We start from the raw sequence: 14,252 nt of genomic DNA, 5'->3' as shown, positions 1-14,252 counted from the left end.
CTATTATTGCTAACCTATTAAGAGCCACTTGGTCTGACGGGGTGTAGGGTGCAACCAGATGAGGTTGTATCCTCCACCCTTGCCAAGTCATTGCACGGAAAGATCGAATAATACTATTGGTGGGTCGCATGCGATTAATCGGCCGTAATCCAATCCGGAAGCGTGTACAAAAACAGGAAAGAAACATAGCATAATACGAGAAACTAGAACGGGCATAAGAAGGTACTTATGCCTCATGCTATGGGATTGAGCTAAACTAGACATCAATGTTCGGGAAGGTCGTGACACATACATACGCCCCGTGGCTAAAGCAAGGAAAACGCCGCAAGTGGCATCATTCACGTAAGAAAACGCCATTCCCTAAAATGTTTAGCATGATCCAAAACATACAGTTCCTATGTTCATGGACAGGCTACCAAAGGCGACGTTATATTCCCTTGGTCCTCAATCACGGAAAATGCCCGCCATACGACTCATGCAAAAACTCGTAAGTGTAGACATGCATATTATCGACCCAATAGCACCATGGGTCTTGTATTTCAGCGGGCATAACAAGTCCAAGAACAAATGCTAGCAAGAACCTGGTAATTTCCATTGGTTCATTATCAATGTTGATGGAGAACACTTGTTCTCCATCTGGTCTTTCAAAGAAAATGCAGTTATCGTAAAAATAAGATGCTAGTGTTGGGGAATAAAGTGCATCCGGTCTTACCATAAGCGGCTCCCAGCCAACGAAAGTGATCGCTTCGCGAAACCAAGCACCATAAGTAGTGCTTTGGAACAAATCTTCGAAAGACTGTTCCGGTATCAATGTTGGAGATGTCATCTCAAAATTACGCTTTGGAATAGCTGCGAATGATCCGGATACTACGCGAAAAAATGGAAATTTCACGGTCACGGAAGTCGAGCGAGCGCTCTCGATGGCTGAAGGCCGCTGAAGGAATTGAAATTTCCGGTGTTTGAGCGCAGTCGCCTTCGGCTTAAAGCGCCTCGACAAAAACTCAGAAAAAATATCAGAGAGTGCGCTCTGTAGAAAGAGGGCGAAGTCTTCGGAGTTGCGTAAACTTCGGAAAATGAGCGAAACGAGGGAATCGGCGGGAGTGAAAGGTGAGTGATGGAGTTTAGGTGTAGTGTGAGTTGTGAGAATAGATTGTATCAAGTTTATATAGGTTTAAAGTTGCTAAAATGGATCGGGAAGTTGCCAAAACTAATTACGGCAGTTTCCGGAAATCCTAAAATTTCCAAACCCGAAAACGGAAACAACTCTTATCCTTGATTCTAATTCAAACCCAGTATCTTTTAGGTTGATTTTATGATAGAATGTACCTATTTAATCTAGATTTCATCCTACAATGATACTCAATCATAGATATGCCTAAACGGCCATATTTTCACCTTGACTCCGCAATAAATTCTAACACGAGGGTTATAAAAATAATACTTGAATTGATAAAACCACCCCCAAACAAGTTGGGAAGGTGGGGTCAATATGAAACAACCACGCATAATGAAAATGACCCATTATATTAAAATTTTCATTCGGAGTACATTACACTACAAAATTCAAATTACGGAATTAAACTTGCATTAAAATAAATAACAATAATGAAATTACAAATAAAACATCAAACATCAAACTATACTATCCCTAGCTACTCCGGAACTGGTGGCGGAGGGAACATGCTCCGGAGACTGCTCCTGAGCTCCTGAAGAGCTAGCACCATTCGTCCTTCGGCGACGACGCCGGTTCGGATGGTGTGTCCTCGGAAGGAGAGTCCCCGTGAGGTGGGAATCGAGTCAAGATCGTCCTCCGAATCGGGTGAGCCGAAGCTTCTAGCTCGGCTCATCTCATCTGTTCCCACCTCTCATCCTCTCTCTGGGTACGGAGCTCGTAGTTGTGATGCATCATTACCTGTCGAGTCCGGAGGTCTTCACAGATAGTGTTAAGCGAACGCATGCCTCGATGGATCACAGCCATGCGTTCTGCATTTGTCCAGCACCTCTCCAAGGCATCCGTGTCAAAACAGGTCAAGTCCTCCTCATCCTCGGAGGCATCCTGATGTCCCCCAGCCTCCTCAACATTCTCAGCTCCTCCATCCTCTTCTTCTTCTTCTCTATCCTCAGCCAATCTCCAAACCCGTTGGACACACTCCTTATAGATGCGAGGGTTATAGTGGAGAGTGATGTATGTCGATCGATCGCTCGAGTCGCTCTCAACTTGAGCATGATCTTTGTTATCAACACGGGGGAGAGGGGCAACATCCTCCCTACTCCCTTAATCATGCTCGGTTAAAAACTCTAAGATGCAGAAGTCATACTTCCGCTCCCGGAGTATCCATAAGATATGGAGGCGATTCGGGCCAATGTCGGTGACCTTCCCCTTCCCCGGATGTTCGACCAATCCAATCGAAAGCTGTAGCGTTGGTTGGTCCTAAGGGAAGTTTCGGTCGGACACAATGCGATCTTGCATTGTAGTCCCCTCCAATAACTATCTCGTGCATCAATGGCTCTACCCCATTATCTTTGGGACTCCCGCAGGGTGACATTCAGATGGATTCTAGGCGGAATGCCTAGAATCTCACCTAACTTTGATCGTCACTTCCTTCCGCTTCTCTTCGCTACAATAACAAAATCCTAGTCCCTTCCAACTCCCTCAGTATCATAGAACCGCCGGACTAAGTCCTCGTGGTAATAGGCTTCAGCCGAGTACCACAAGCTATTCCGATCTCGATCGATCATCTAAATCACCGTAAAAAGCGGTGCGAAGTGGTCGGCGGTAAAAGCTTGCTCCGGCAAAATTCGACGTTGTTGAGCCATTGGAAGTTTGAATACGGTTTGGGGTTTGTAGGAGGTGTAGGAGTAATGAGGAAAGACCTCACTGATCAACAATGATGATGGTGGTGGTGGTGTGAAAGCAGCTTAGTAATATTTGAATTTTTTGGTGGTTTTTGGTGATGGAAATCGGTAGTGGTGGTGGTCGGTGGTGTTTGGAATCGATTTGGGTTGGGATTTAATTTGGGGCGTGGGTAAATGTTTAGTTTTCTTTTTATTTTGGTTTTGTTTTTTTTAGGTTTTGGAGCTTGGCGTTAATGGTGGATGGAGAAGAAGATCGCGAGTGCTGCTAAAGGTAAGGGCGCGGTCGCGCTGTCGGTGGGTGCGGATTGGGCCCAAGCCCAAAATCGAAATTTGTGATTTTTTTCGATTTTTCGCAAAACTTCAAATCAAAATTGCCGCTTCGTTACCGGTCCGATTTTTGCGAATGAGATATGGAAATGATCAGGAGAAAATTTCCAATCTAATGATCCATAAAACACTCCATTCCGACTATGGATGACATATAAGATAGTGGAAAATGCCTCGAAGTGCGTGCATGACGTACGTTATGCGAACAATTGAACTCTAAATTCATGGATTATGTCGACCCAAATCGTAATACTATAAAACGGCCTAAGTAACTCTAATGGGACATAAATATTTAGTAATGCGAAACATTTAACACCCCACCCCAAACAAATTTTTACAACGGCTTAAAAATTTGTTTTTAACGATGGTCTTTTAAAGTCGATTCGAGACTTCTAGGTTACTATGGTTATTCTTTATATATATATTATATTATATATATATATATATATATATATATATATATATTATATATATTTATAAAAAAAAAAAAAAACAAAACAAGAAGGACATAATTCACCCCATAGAGAAACATGACTCAAAAATCCGGAGAAAACATGTAAGAGTGGAAAACGTGAATTATGTTTAAACGTGGACTTAGGTTCCGTACTTACAGCCACACACTCCATAGAGGGCCGGTTACCTTAATGGTGCACTCACCAATATATGGAAATGAAAGGAAATGCACTAACCACAAAAGTTGAGTCGTTTATAGTCAGATACTCGAGACTTTATCTAGACGTATGTATGAACATGCAGTTTATCATATATCAACAACCGAAATAATTGTGGATCATTCCATAAATAAATATCACAGAAAACATATCCAAACACAATCAAGCACCAAGATTTCCTATGACTCAACCTAGTGAAATGAAAGCGAAGTCGGATAACCTTATTATGTAACCTATCATGCACCTTATTTTTCATTTTTGAATGAGTGTGTGTTCTAGTAAATAAGGGTGGAAAAGTGAATGGTTGTGGAGAATATGGTGGATATGGATAAGTTGTAGAAAGACAGCCTGTAAACAATGAGGATGTGGTTTTAGCGCAAAACTCATTCATTATGTGTGTAGGGACTGTCTCAAGTCTGAAAATGAAGGTGTCAAATGGTTTGTCCTTCTGAAGTATTTGTTTACTAGGTGGATTTAAAAAATTATGGAGCACAGGAGAAACAAAAGGATCGAGTGCAAACTCGAGATTCCTTTGAAAGGGTGGAAGGAGGGGAATCGAGGTGGATGTTATGCAAAGTAGTTCTTGATAGGGTGATTCATCACCTTCTCGAAGAAACTCATCGAATTGCTCATCTAGATTGGTCATATCCTCGTTACTATGATAGTCCTCTATATCTTTGAGAAAGTTATCTATCTCCTCCTCATCCGTAATATGTGTATCGACTAGTGTAGGGATGGAAATATTGGAGTCCGATCTTCCAAAGGAAAGAAATTTGGGCATATGATTATCAGGAAACGTGTTGTTGAAATAATCTCAAGCAACGCTCTCGATCATGCTAACCTCTCCATCTATAGACGAATCGGGTAACTGTGTCTTTGTTTTAAAAACATTGACTTCAACAGAAAGATGGCCAAAAGACATGGACATTGAACCATCACGGCAATTAATGAGCGCATTGGCGGTTGTTTAAAAGGGCCCTAAGATGATCGGGGACGAGTCGTTAACGACTTCCGTGGTCGAGGATGACAAAATCAGCCCGGATAGTAAAAATCCTGAATTTTTACCAAAACATTTTCGGACGACACCCTTAGGATACTTAATAGACCGATCAGCTAATTGCAACGCGTCATTCTAGTGGGTTGCATCTCGCCTAGACCTATTTGTCTATACAAATAAAACGGGAGTAAGTTTACACTAGCCCCCAAGTCTAATAACGGTGGGTCGTCGATAGGAATCTCCTAAGGTGCATTATGCGTGGGGCGACCGGTGGTCCTTGTACTTAACAATTCCATTATGTTCGTAGAGTTGGGAATTGTTCATTAAAAAGGCGTCTTTTGGTATATTGGTCTTACGCTTAGTAGTACACAATTCCTTAACAAACTTAGCATGGTGTGGTAGCTTTTTTATAGCTTCAAGGAAGGGAAGGTTTATAGTTAGATTCTTAAAAACATCCCTAATCTCCTTGTAATTTGTATCCCTAGTTAACATGGCTAATTTTTATGGAAACGGTGGTTTCTGTCTATATTTAGCAATGGTATTACCTAGGTATTTAACCATGGCTTCCTGTTTCTTAGGTTTTGTTGTAACTGGTACCTCTACAGTGGTAGGCTCTTCAGTTTCTATTTCGGTATCTAATAATATAGCAGGTGTAGGGGCTACTGGTGGGGTAACTATAGGCATAGTTACTTTGTTATCAACCACTCTGCCAGAACGGAGGGTGGTGATGGCCTTTAGCTCACCTACATTTTCATACTCATTACTAGTATTATCGGTTACCTCAAAGGCTGTATTTGTTATTTTAGGATTAGGTATTTCGTTACCTGGAAACACACCTTTGGGTTGGGCTTTATCTTGAGCCAACTGTTTGGTTAAATTATTAACGGATTGTAGAAATTTTGTTGGTTAGATTGAGCCATGGTTTGGAAAAGTTTTTGGCTCACTTGTATGAAGGTGTCAAGACGATCCGGTTGTGTGGGTGTAGTAGTCACGGGTGGTGTGGACTGAACTATTTCAAGTGAATTATTTATGGGTGGATTTTGGTAGTTATTATTTACCGTAACGATACCTCTATTAGCATTATAATTATTATAACTATTTTGACCTTGTGCTTGACCTTGTCGAGGTTGCACTTGGTTATTATAATTATTAAAATTCCCGACCATCCCTTGTCGTAGTGGGGCTTGTTTAAAGCCGTCGCGTAGGCCTAACATATTGGTTATTGTACCCTTGAGGTGTGACGCGTTTTGGTTATTTCTCCAACCGAAGTTGGGATTTTGTCTCCAAGGGGCGTTAGGTTCACTATTAATGGAACAAGCCTGTTCATAGGCTATAGGACAGTGGGAGTCGGGATGCTCAGGGCTCCAACAGAAACTACATGGATTTGAATTTACATTCATGACGGGGATTGGCTTTTGTTGTACAGAAATGGCCTCTACCTTTTTTGTGAGGGATTCAATTAGAGTTTTAAGCTCAGGATCTGATTTAACCTCAAACATACTGGTAGCCTTAATCTGTTGAAGAAAGAACTAGCTGAGCGGGAGTAATCGTCACTACCCCCCCAGTTGTTATTTCGCTTAGTTTGGTCCTCTAAAAATTTATAAGCCTCCGAAGCTCCTTTGCTTAAGAAACTACCCCCATTCATTATGTCAAGGACTTCTTTATGGTGGTGTAGAAGTCCTTTGAAAAAGGCACGAACTAACGTGTCTTTCGCTAAGTTATGATGTGGACACTCTATAAAGAGATCGGTGAACGATTCCAAGCCTCTCGAAAATGTTTCATGAGGATTTTGTCGAAAAGAAATGAATCTTGAAAAGCATCTCATCCGTCTTTAGGGGTGGGTAAAATGTTCCATAAACAATTGAACAAGTTTAGCCCACGAGTCCACGTAATTAGGCGTTTGGGCGAGTTAACCAAGACGCGCCTTTATCGGCTAAGGTGAAAGGGAATACCCTTAATTTAATTTGTTCCGCACCAACCGTAGGATGGTGGAATGTTGTTAGGACTTGTTGAATCCTACGATGTAGCTGATAAGGTTTTTCATGGTCTAATCCATGAAAACGGGTAACAAATTAAAAATATTTGAGGGATTCGAAATCCCGGTGGTCTGCTAGAACGATGCAAGATTTGGGGCTATCGCCCAAGGCTTTGTAGAAGTCGAGAGAGGCCCTCTTCTTCGTTGGGCATTGGTCGTGATGTGTGTGAAATAGTAGCTAGAGGTGTAGTGGGTAGTATACTAGGTAGACTTGTTTGTTGACGTTGTTGTGTAATTACGTTCGGTGTTTTTGTTCGCCGGACCTTAATCTCATACAAGGCTAAAACCAAACTTAGCTAAACACATCAACACTCCAAACAATTACGATATACTAGTATAAACCTCTAACAGAGAGCGAGGTGTGGAAGAAAGGAATACCTGATTCGTCCTTGTTTTCGCTTATGAATAAGCGTCTTGTTTACGCTTGTTCAGTGTATATAGCAGGTTAGAACACTGAAAAATATGAAAGATCAAAGTTCGAATCAAAACTGTCGAAATCCGAAAAATTTTGTTAAGGGCGCGGGTGCGCTCGGATAGGGCGCGGTCGCGCTCCGGGTAATTTTCAAATTACAGTGTTTTTAGGGCGGGTCGCGCTCTTGCTCCAGCTATAGAGGCTGGTCGCTCATGAAGGAAAGCCTTGTGTATCGGTTTAATTTTACCCGGAATTTTTCAACTCTGAAATGGACAACCACAGTATGAATCAAACAAGGGTGGGTGGGTGTAATGGGACTTTAAGAACAGTACTAACACTACGAAAACAATACGAAAGTGAAACTAAGATGGCAGCGGCGCCATTTGGTAATAGTAAAATAATTAGTTTTACCTACGAAATAAAGCGATGAAACTCACAAACGCAAGTAAAACTAAAACTAATCTTATGGGTCTATGTTATCAAAAGATTCTACTCTCAAGTCTATGAGATATAGTGGAGTAGAGTGATTCGTTCCACTCTTAGTCCTTCCGCATGCTATGTTCTCAAGTGTAAGTACTCTAAACTTAAAGTCTAATGAGAGATTTACGAAAAATGCAACTAGACTACGATGCAACTACCCACGAAATGCAACTAGTCGACGATGGGAATAACTAAGGGAATGCTACGTTGATTCTATGATAAGGAGTTAGAGGGGGATTGATTTCACCTTAACTCGACTTAATCCTATTAACGACGAGTCGTCGTAATCCGAATTGAACTGCTTCGCAGAACAATTAGTTCTTCCTAATCCCTAATTACACATGACATTCCTACCAATTCATAACTAGCATGTGAACGATTAAACCCATTCTCATGGTGAACTAATCGTTTCTAGAGTGGAAAGGAAATTACGACGATTCTACAATATTCGGAATCAAGCTTTCATCAAGGCTTCTCAACCCCCTCTAATTGAGGTTTAGCCGAGAATCATTACGCAATCATTTCCGATTACATTTAAACTAAACATGATATAAAGAATTGAAATTTACTTAATTAAACAATAATGAAATCTAATTTAATGACTCAATTGAAATAAAGACAGGAATTGAAATTAGATCTAGGAATGGAAATGACAAAATCGAAATTGATAAAAAATACTACTTTATTGATCTAATCAAAATGAAGAACAAGATTCAAAGGTTTAATCTAATACAATAATTGAAATAGAACTAAACTTAATTAATCTACATGAAAAACTAGATCTAGAATTCATTAATGGAGGCTAACTAATCTAAATCTAATCTAGGTCTAACTATCTACCCTTAACTATCTACAAAGCTTTTGTTTTTATACATTCAGATCCAAAAATCGTGCATGGGCTTGGAGCCATGTTTTGGGCCAGAGAATCAGGCCCAAAACCCAATTCTTTCAGTCCAAAAAGGCCTCTTCAGCTGCAGTTGGCTTCAACAGACTTTTCGTCCACTTTTGCTCCTCTGATTGGATCAAGGCTTAGACCATTGGAAAGCTCTTTCCGAGCCGGTCCTTTTAACATAAGGTAGGCCCCATTCCGAGGTCTGAGTCCAAAGATATGGCCTTCGGAAGTTTTGCTGACTTTGTGTGCTGTTTCTGCCCGCGTCGACTTTTCAGCTTTTGACCGGGCTTTTGGAAAGACTTTGTCTTCTAGAAACTTGGCCTTTAATCATGGATCTCCTTAGTAACCGACCTTTGCTCCTTTATCTCGCTAAAGTGGCACATTTCTGCACATAATGGACTTTGAAGCCTGAAATGCATAAAAACACGTAATGAGTGTTAACTCTTAATTATTACTCACATAATTGGTCTAAAAGTATGACTGTTAAAGGGTTAAAACTACAGTTTTGGGCTCTTATCAGTGGTGCACATGTCCTTCAAAAACTTAGCATGCTTGGGTAAATGCTTAAGTGGATCTAGGAAAGGTAAGTTTATGGTCAAATTTTTGAAGGTTTTACGGATCTCATCGAAATGTTCGTCACATTTGTTCTTTACCAAACAGGCATGGAACGAAGCTTTTGGGCGGAATCGCGCATAAGGATTAGTGGCGTCTTTCCTTAGGGACGTGGGTGTAAAATTGGAAGGTACAAGTCCATCCGTTATAGGTTGCGAAGTAGGAGTTGGAAGGACGTCAGCCATGGTTTCCGTCGATTCCTCATCTGGCATACGTATTTTATTGTCGATGGTTCGGCCAGAACGAAGAGTGGTAATGGCATTTACCTCACCCTGGCTTGGAATACTAGATCCTGGTGCATTATTGAGTTCAAAGGCAGTGTTTGTAGGCTTAGGGTTTGGAACTGCTTGGCCAGGGAACACGCCTTTTTGACTTTTATCCTGAGCTAATAGCTGAAGAGACTGTTGGATAGACGCTAGGATTTGATTATGTTGATTCATGTATATCAGAAAAGTTTCAGCTGTTTTATCGGCTGTGGATTGTACCAGCGAAACAACAGGAACTAGTTCACGATTATTACTTACCGGTTGATTTTGGTAGCCATATCCTTGATTAGCGGGAACAAGGTTGCGGTTGTTTTGGTACCCTATATTTGTATTGTTGGGAAAATTACTTTGCCCTTGCTGGAATTGCGGAGGATTTCCTTGACGATAGGAATTGTAGTTCGCGGGTGGTCGTACAGGAATGTTGTTGACACCCGGAGGAGCTTGTTGTTGGGCAGGGGGTGCCCAACCTAAATTCGGATGTTGTCGCCAAGGTGCATTAGGGATGTTGAAAGCACAAGCCTCTTCAGAAGGTTGGGGAGGGCACTCGTATACCAAAGGACAATAAGAATCGGCGTGCTTCGGACTTAAGCAAAGAGGACATGGGGAAGCGTTGGCAGCCATGACCTGTTTGGGTTTTTGATCATTTACTTGTACCGAAAGAGCATCGACCTTTTTGTTTAGGGACTCGATCAGAGTTTTTAATTCCAGATCGGGTTTGACCTCGAACATAGACGTAACTTTGGTAGGAGTGTCTTTAGAAGATCTAGAAGAATCAGTGTTTCCCCAATGGGTGCTTCGTGAAGCCTGTTTCTCAAGAAACGTGTATGCTTCAGTAGCGCCCTTGTCCATGAAACAACCACCGTTCATGATATCTAAGGTTTCCTTTTGATGGTCAGAGAGACCATTAAAGAATGAACGGACTAATACAGCGATGTCGAGTTGATGATGGGGACATTCGAGAAGCAGATCAATAAATCTGCTCCATGCTTCCGAAAAGGATTCTTGGGGGTGCTGGCGAAAGAATTGAATCTTTTGAAGCATTTCTGTAGTTTTCTTCTCAGTATAGAACTTTATCATGAATGCTTGTACGAGTTTGGCCCATGTGTCAATGGATTGTGGCGCTTCGCCTGTGAGCCAAACTGAAGCTTTATCAGCTAAGGTGAAGGGAAACAACTTAAGCAAGACTTGTTCGTTGGTAATAGTCGGATGGCGGAAAGTGGTGACTACTTGTTGCATCCGACGAAGGTGATTGTACGGTTTTTCATGGTCTAGACCATGGTAAACAGGTAACAAACCGAAAATGTTTGGCGGAATTCAAAAATCACCTACAATAGCATCGAGTTTAATGCAAGAAGCAGGTCCTTCTTGTAAGGCAGTATAGAAATCCGAAAGGGGTTTCTCGACTGTGAGATTTTCCTGGGCCATAATTAATGGAGATGACGGCAACGAATATGTTTGACGAGGTTGGTTTACGGAGGAGGAACTATATCTAGGAGATAGCATAAGCAGTTGTTTATTGTATTTCCGACACCAATATGTAAGTTCTAATTCCTTATGTTTACCAGACCGTAGTCCCATACAAATATAAATTTTAATTTAAGGTTCATAAGGAACGAGTTATGACTGGAGGTTTTAGAATTAAGGAAAGAGGGAGGTGAAGCACGTCTTCCTAAGCTGTTGCTAACTTGAGCAGGTAAGCTAGGATAACGTGTGAATATTCCAACAGCCAGGTCACCTGAGAGAATTGAGGGAGGTTGTTCATGCTAGCACGTTCCTTAATTAGGCAACCTCAATTTTTTTCAAGTTTCCTAGGCACTGATGGAATAGGATGATGATTTATGATGGTGTATTATGCGGGGTGTTATTAAGATGATTTAGATGAAATTTTTAATTACTATGATTTTTTTATTTTTTTTTATTTTTTTTTTTAGTTTACGTAATGAATGTATTATGGAGACGTGATTACGAAATATGCAATTAAAACGGTAGATGCCAAAATAGAAACTAACTAACATATACTAGTTTACGCAGAAAGTCTACACATGCAAATCTATATTACTTATATGTGCAACTATATGTAAGTTATATATGAGCTAGGGGAATGTTGAGAACGAACTCATACAAATGAATACCGCGTACGTGAATTGATGTAACATACACATACAAAAATATTCTGAGCAGGTGGTTTGAAACTACACATACATCTAAATATATTCGAATCATATTGATCGTGTTAACGTGAATATGTAATGACGAACCACATTTATATGCAAAGAGTTCTTATGCCACACACAAACATGCAAGGTAAAACAAGTTATAGTAACAACCAAATAATATTCTCGACAAAGTTTGAGGAGTTTATGGATTTGAAACCTGGTGTCTCGCGATTCCTCGTACACGATCGAACTAACTCCCGAGCTTGTGAACTTACTTGCTAAACTGGACAAGAGAGTCCAAAAGAGTACTGAAAAGGAAAGTGGCTCAGCACTGAAAATCGGAGTGTTGATACTCCAGGTTAGTCTCTCGCGCTACTAATTTAGTCTCGTCCGAGACTCTTTTGTCAGTTCAGTACTTCAAGTTCCTACGGAATACTTAAACTGTGCTAATAAAAATAAACAAAACTTGGTTCACAGATATTTGTTAGTAGAAAAAGTTAAGGCAAACAGTTGTGTAACACGTTAGTATCGTAAAAAAAAATGGAAATTTAAAAAAATGAAAAGGTAGGGGAGGGGGTTTTACATGATGTGTTCCACTTATTACGTTAAGTCCAAAGTCCTTCGGCGTGCAGCGGCGCCATTTGATAAAACGCTCTTTATACAATGTTTATTGTTTTCAGTTACTTATTTTCTTAAGTCCGAGGTCCACAGTCCACAGTCCAAAGTCCGAAGTCTGAAGTCCAAAGACCCAAGTCCGAAGTCCAAAGTCCAATGTCCGTATAGTCGTACATTTTAGTTAAGTTACCTTACTTACGTGGGTTTGGTAGGATAGGTCGAGTAAGGGATCGTCCAAACCTTAGGGCTCGGAAAAGGTTCACAACTGGAATTACAACTTTTGGTGAGTAGGATTTTAGGTTTTTTAGTTGGTTTTAATTAAATTAACGGTAATGCAAATAATGTAAATTACTACGGTGATTATATGTAGGTAAACAAAAATAGAGAAACAGAGAGAGAGTTAATCATACTCATGCAAGAATCATTTTTTAACAGTTTATATTACCACATCACTACATCTCTAATTCGTCTCGTGTTCGGAGACGATGTCGAGTATTGATCCCTAGCACATGCCCACATCTCTGAGCCGCATCACACTAGCATAAGGAGTTGAACTAATATTTCATCTCTGAAATATCATTTCAGCTCCTGGCTCGATTCCACATCAGCTGGACAAATTGGAGAGTCATCGACACCATAGAAAGTAGGTGCGCGAGACATTTTGGGTCATGCCCGAGACTGTTCTGGAGCATCAGCACTCCAAATTTGTACAGTCTCAGTCATTTTAGGACTGGATGTCTAATCTATGCCTAATTCCTAAGTATCGATTCTAGAATATTAACGAGTCAATCCGGATTCTCACACGAAGCAAAGATAACCCTCCCCGAGGGGATTAGCTCATGGTCATTGAAGGAATAATAAAACTTGCTGTAGACATTAAGTAAATAAATGCAGGATAGGAATTAAACTAGAAAAGAAATGAATGTTATTAAGGGTAAAATGACTTACAGTATTTAAGCTGCTGGAATGAAAATGACGGAATGTAAGTGCTGAATTAAAACTAACTACTGCTAAGCGGAAGCTAGAGCATAAAATGATGAAGGAAAATATATGAAGGCTACCCCCTCATATATATAGGCTGGAGATTGGAGAAGGATTTAATTGAGTTTTGGCCGTTTCTCCATTTGAGACATTCAAAACTTTGATATTCAAAGTTTTGTTTTCACGTGACTTCCTTTAAACCAAAGTTTTGTTTACAAAACAAAACTTCATTTAATGTTTCGTCCTTTTGTGCTTTGTATTTGTCCCTTTGCTCAATTTCATTTCCATCTTTGAACAGGTACGTGTCTTCTCTCATTGCAAGGTGGCACAATTTTGTGACCATCTCTTGCCACCTGCCTATGCTGACTCATCATGCCTTTTGGCCCCGCCGAGTGAGTCCACTTAGTATGTCCAGTGGCGGCACCGATTTTGGCGTTTTTACAACTTTCTGTCTTTGTGTAGAGTTTGTCGCCCTGGTCGCTCTGGCAGTTCACTAGCCAACGTCGGCACCCAGATTTATCAAATTTGAGCTTCGGAAGTTTGCTGCTTCTTTATATGTGGACCCGTTCTGCACTGGTTTTGTTCTTTTGGAAACTTCAGCTCTAGTCAGGCTCTGTTAGGCATCACTAGGGTTGAGTGGAAAACTTCAAATATTCCAGTATTCCCGTACTTCAATGCATGTTTTGTCATTATATTTATTTTAAATGCGGAAACCTACAAAAGTACGAAAATATAATTATTACATGATTATTAAACACATAATCAACCAAAATGCTATGTCTCTCGGGGTTTAATATTACAGTTTTGGGTGCTTATCAAGGCTAAACCTCCATTAGAGGAGGTTTATGAAGCCATGTGAGGATGAGTAGCTAGTAGTTTTATTGTGTTGCATAAAAGAACGTCAAGTTCTTCATTATGAGTAACTAGAGATAGAGCTCATAACGGAGAACTA

Source organism: Coptis chinensis, chromosome 8 (assembly GCF_015680905.1).
Source record: "Coptis chinensis isolate HL-2020 chromosome 8, ASM1568090v1, whole genome shotgun sequence".
NCBI lineage: Eukaryota > Viridiplantae > Streptophyta > Magnoliopsida > Ranunculales > Ranunculaceae > Coptis > Coptis chinensis.
Note: the sequence above shows the minus strand (reverse complement) of the source record.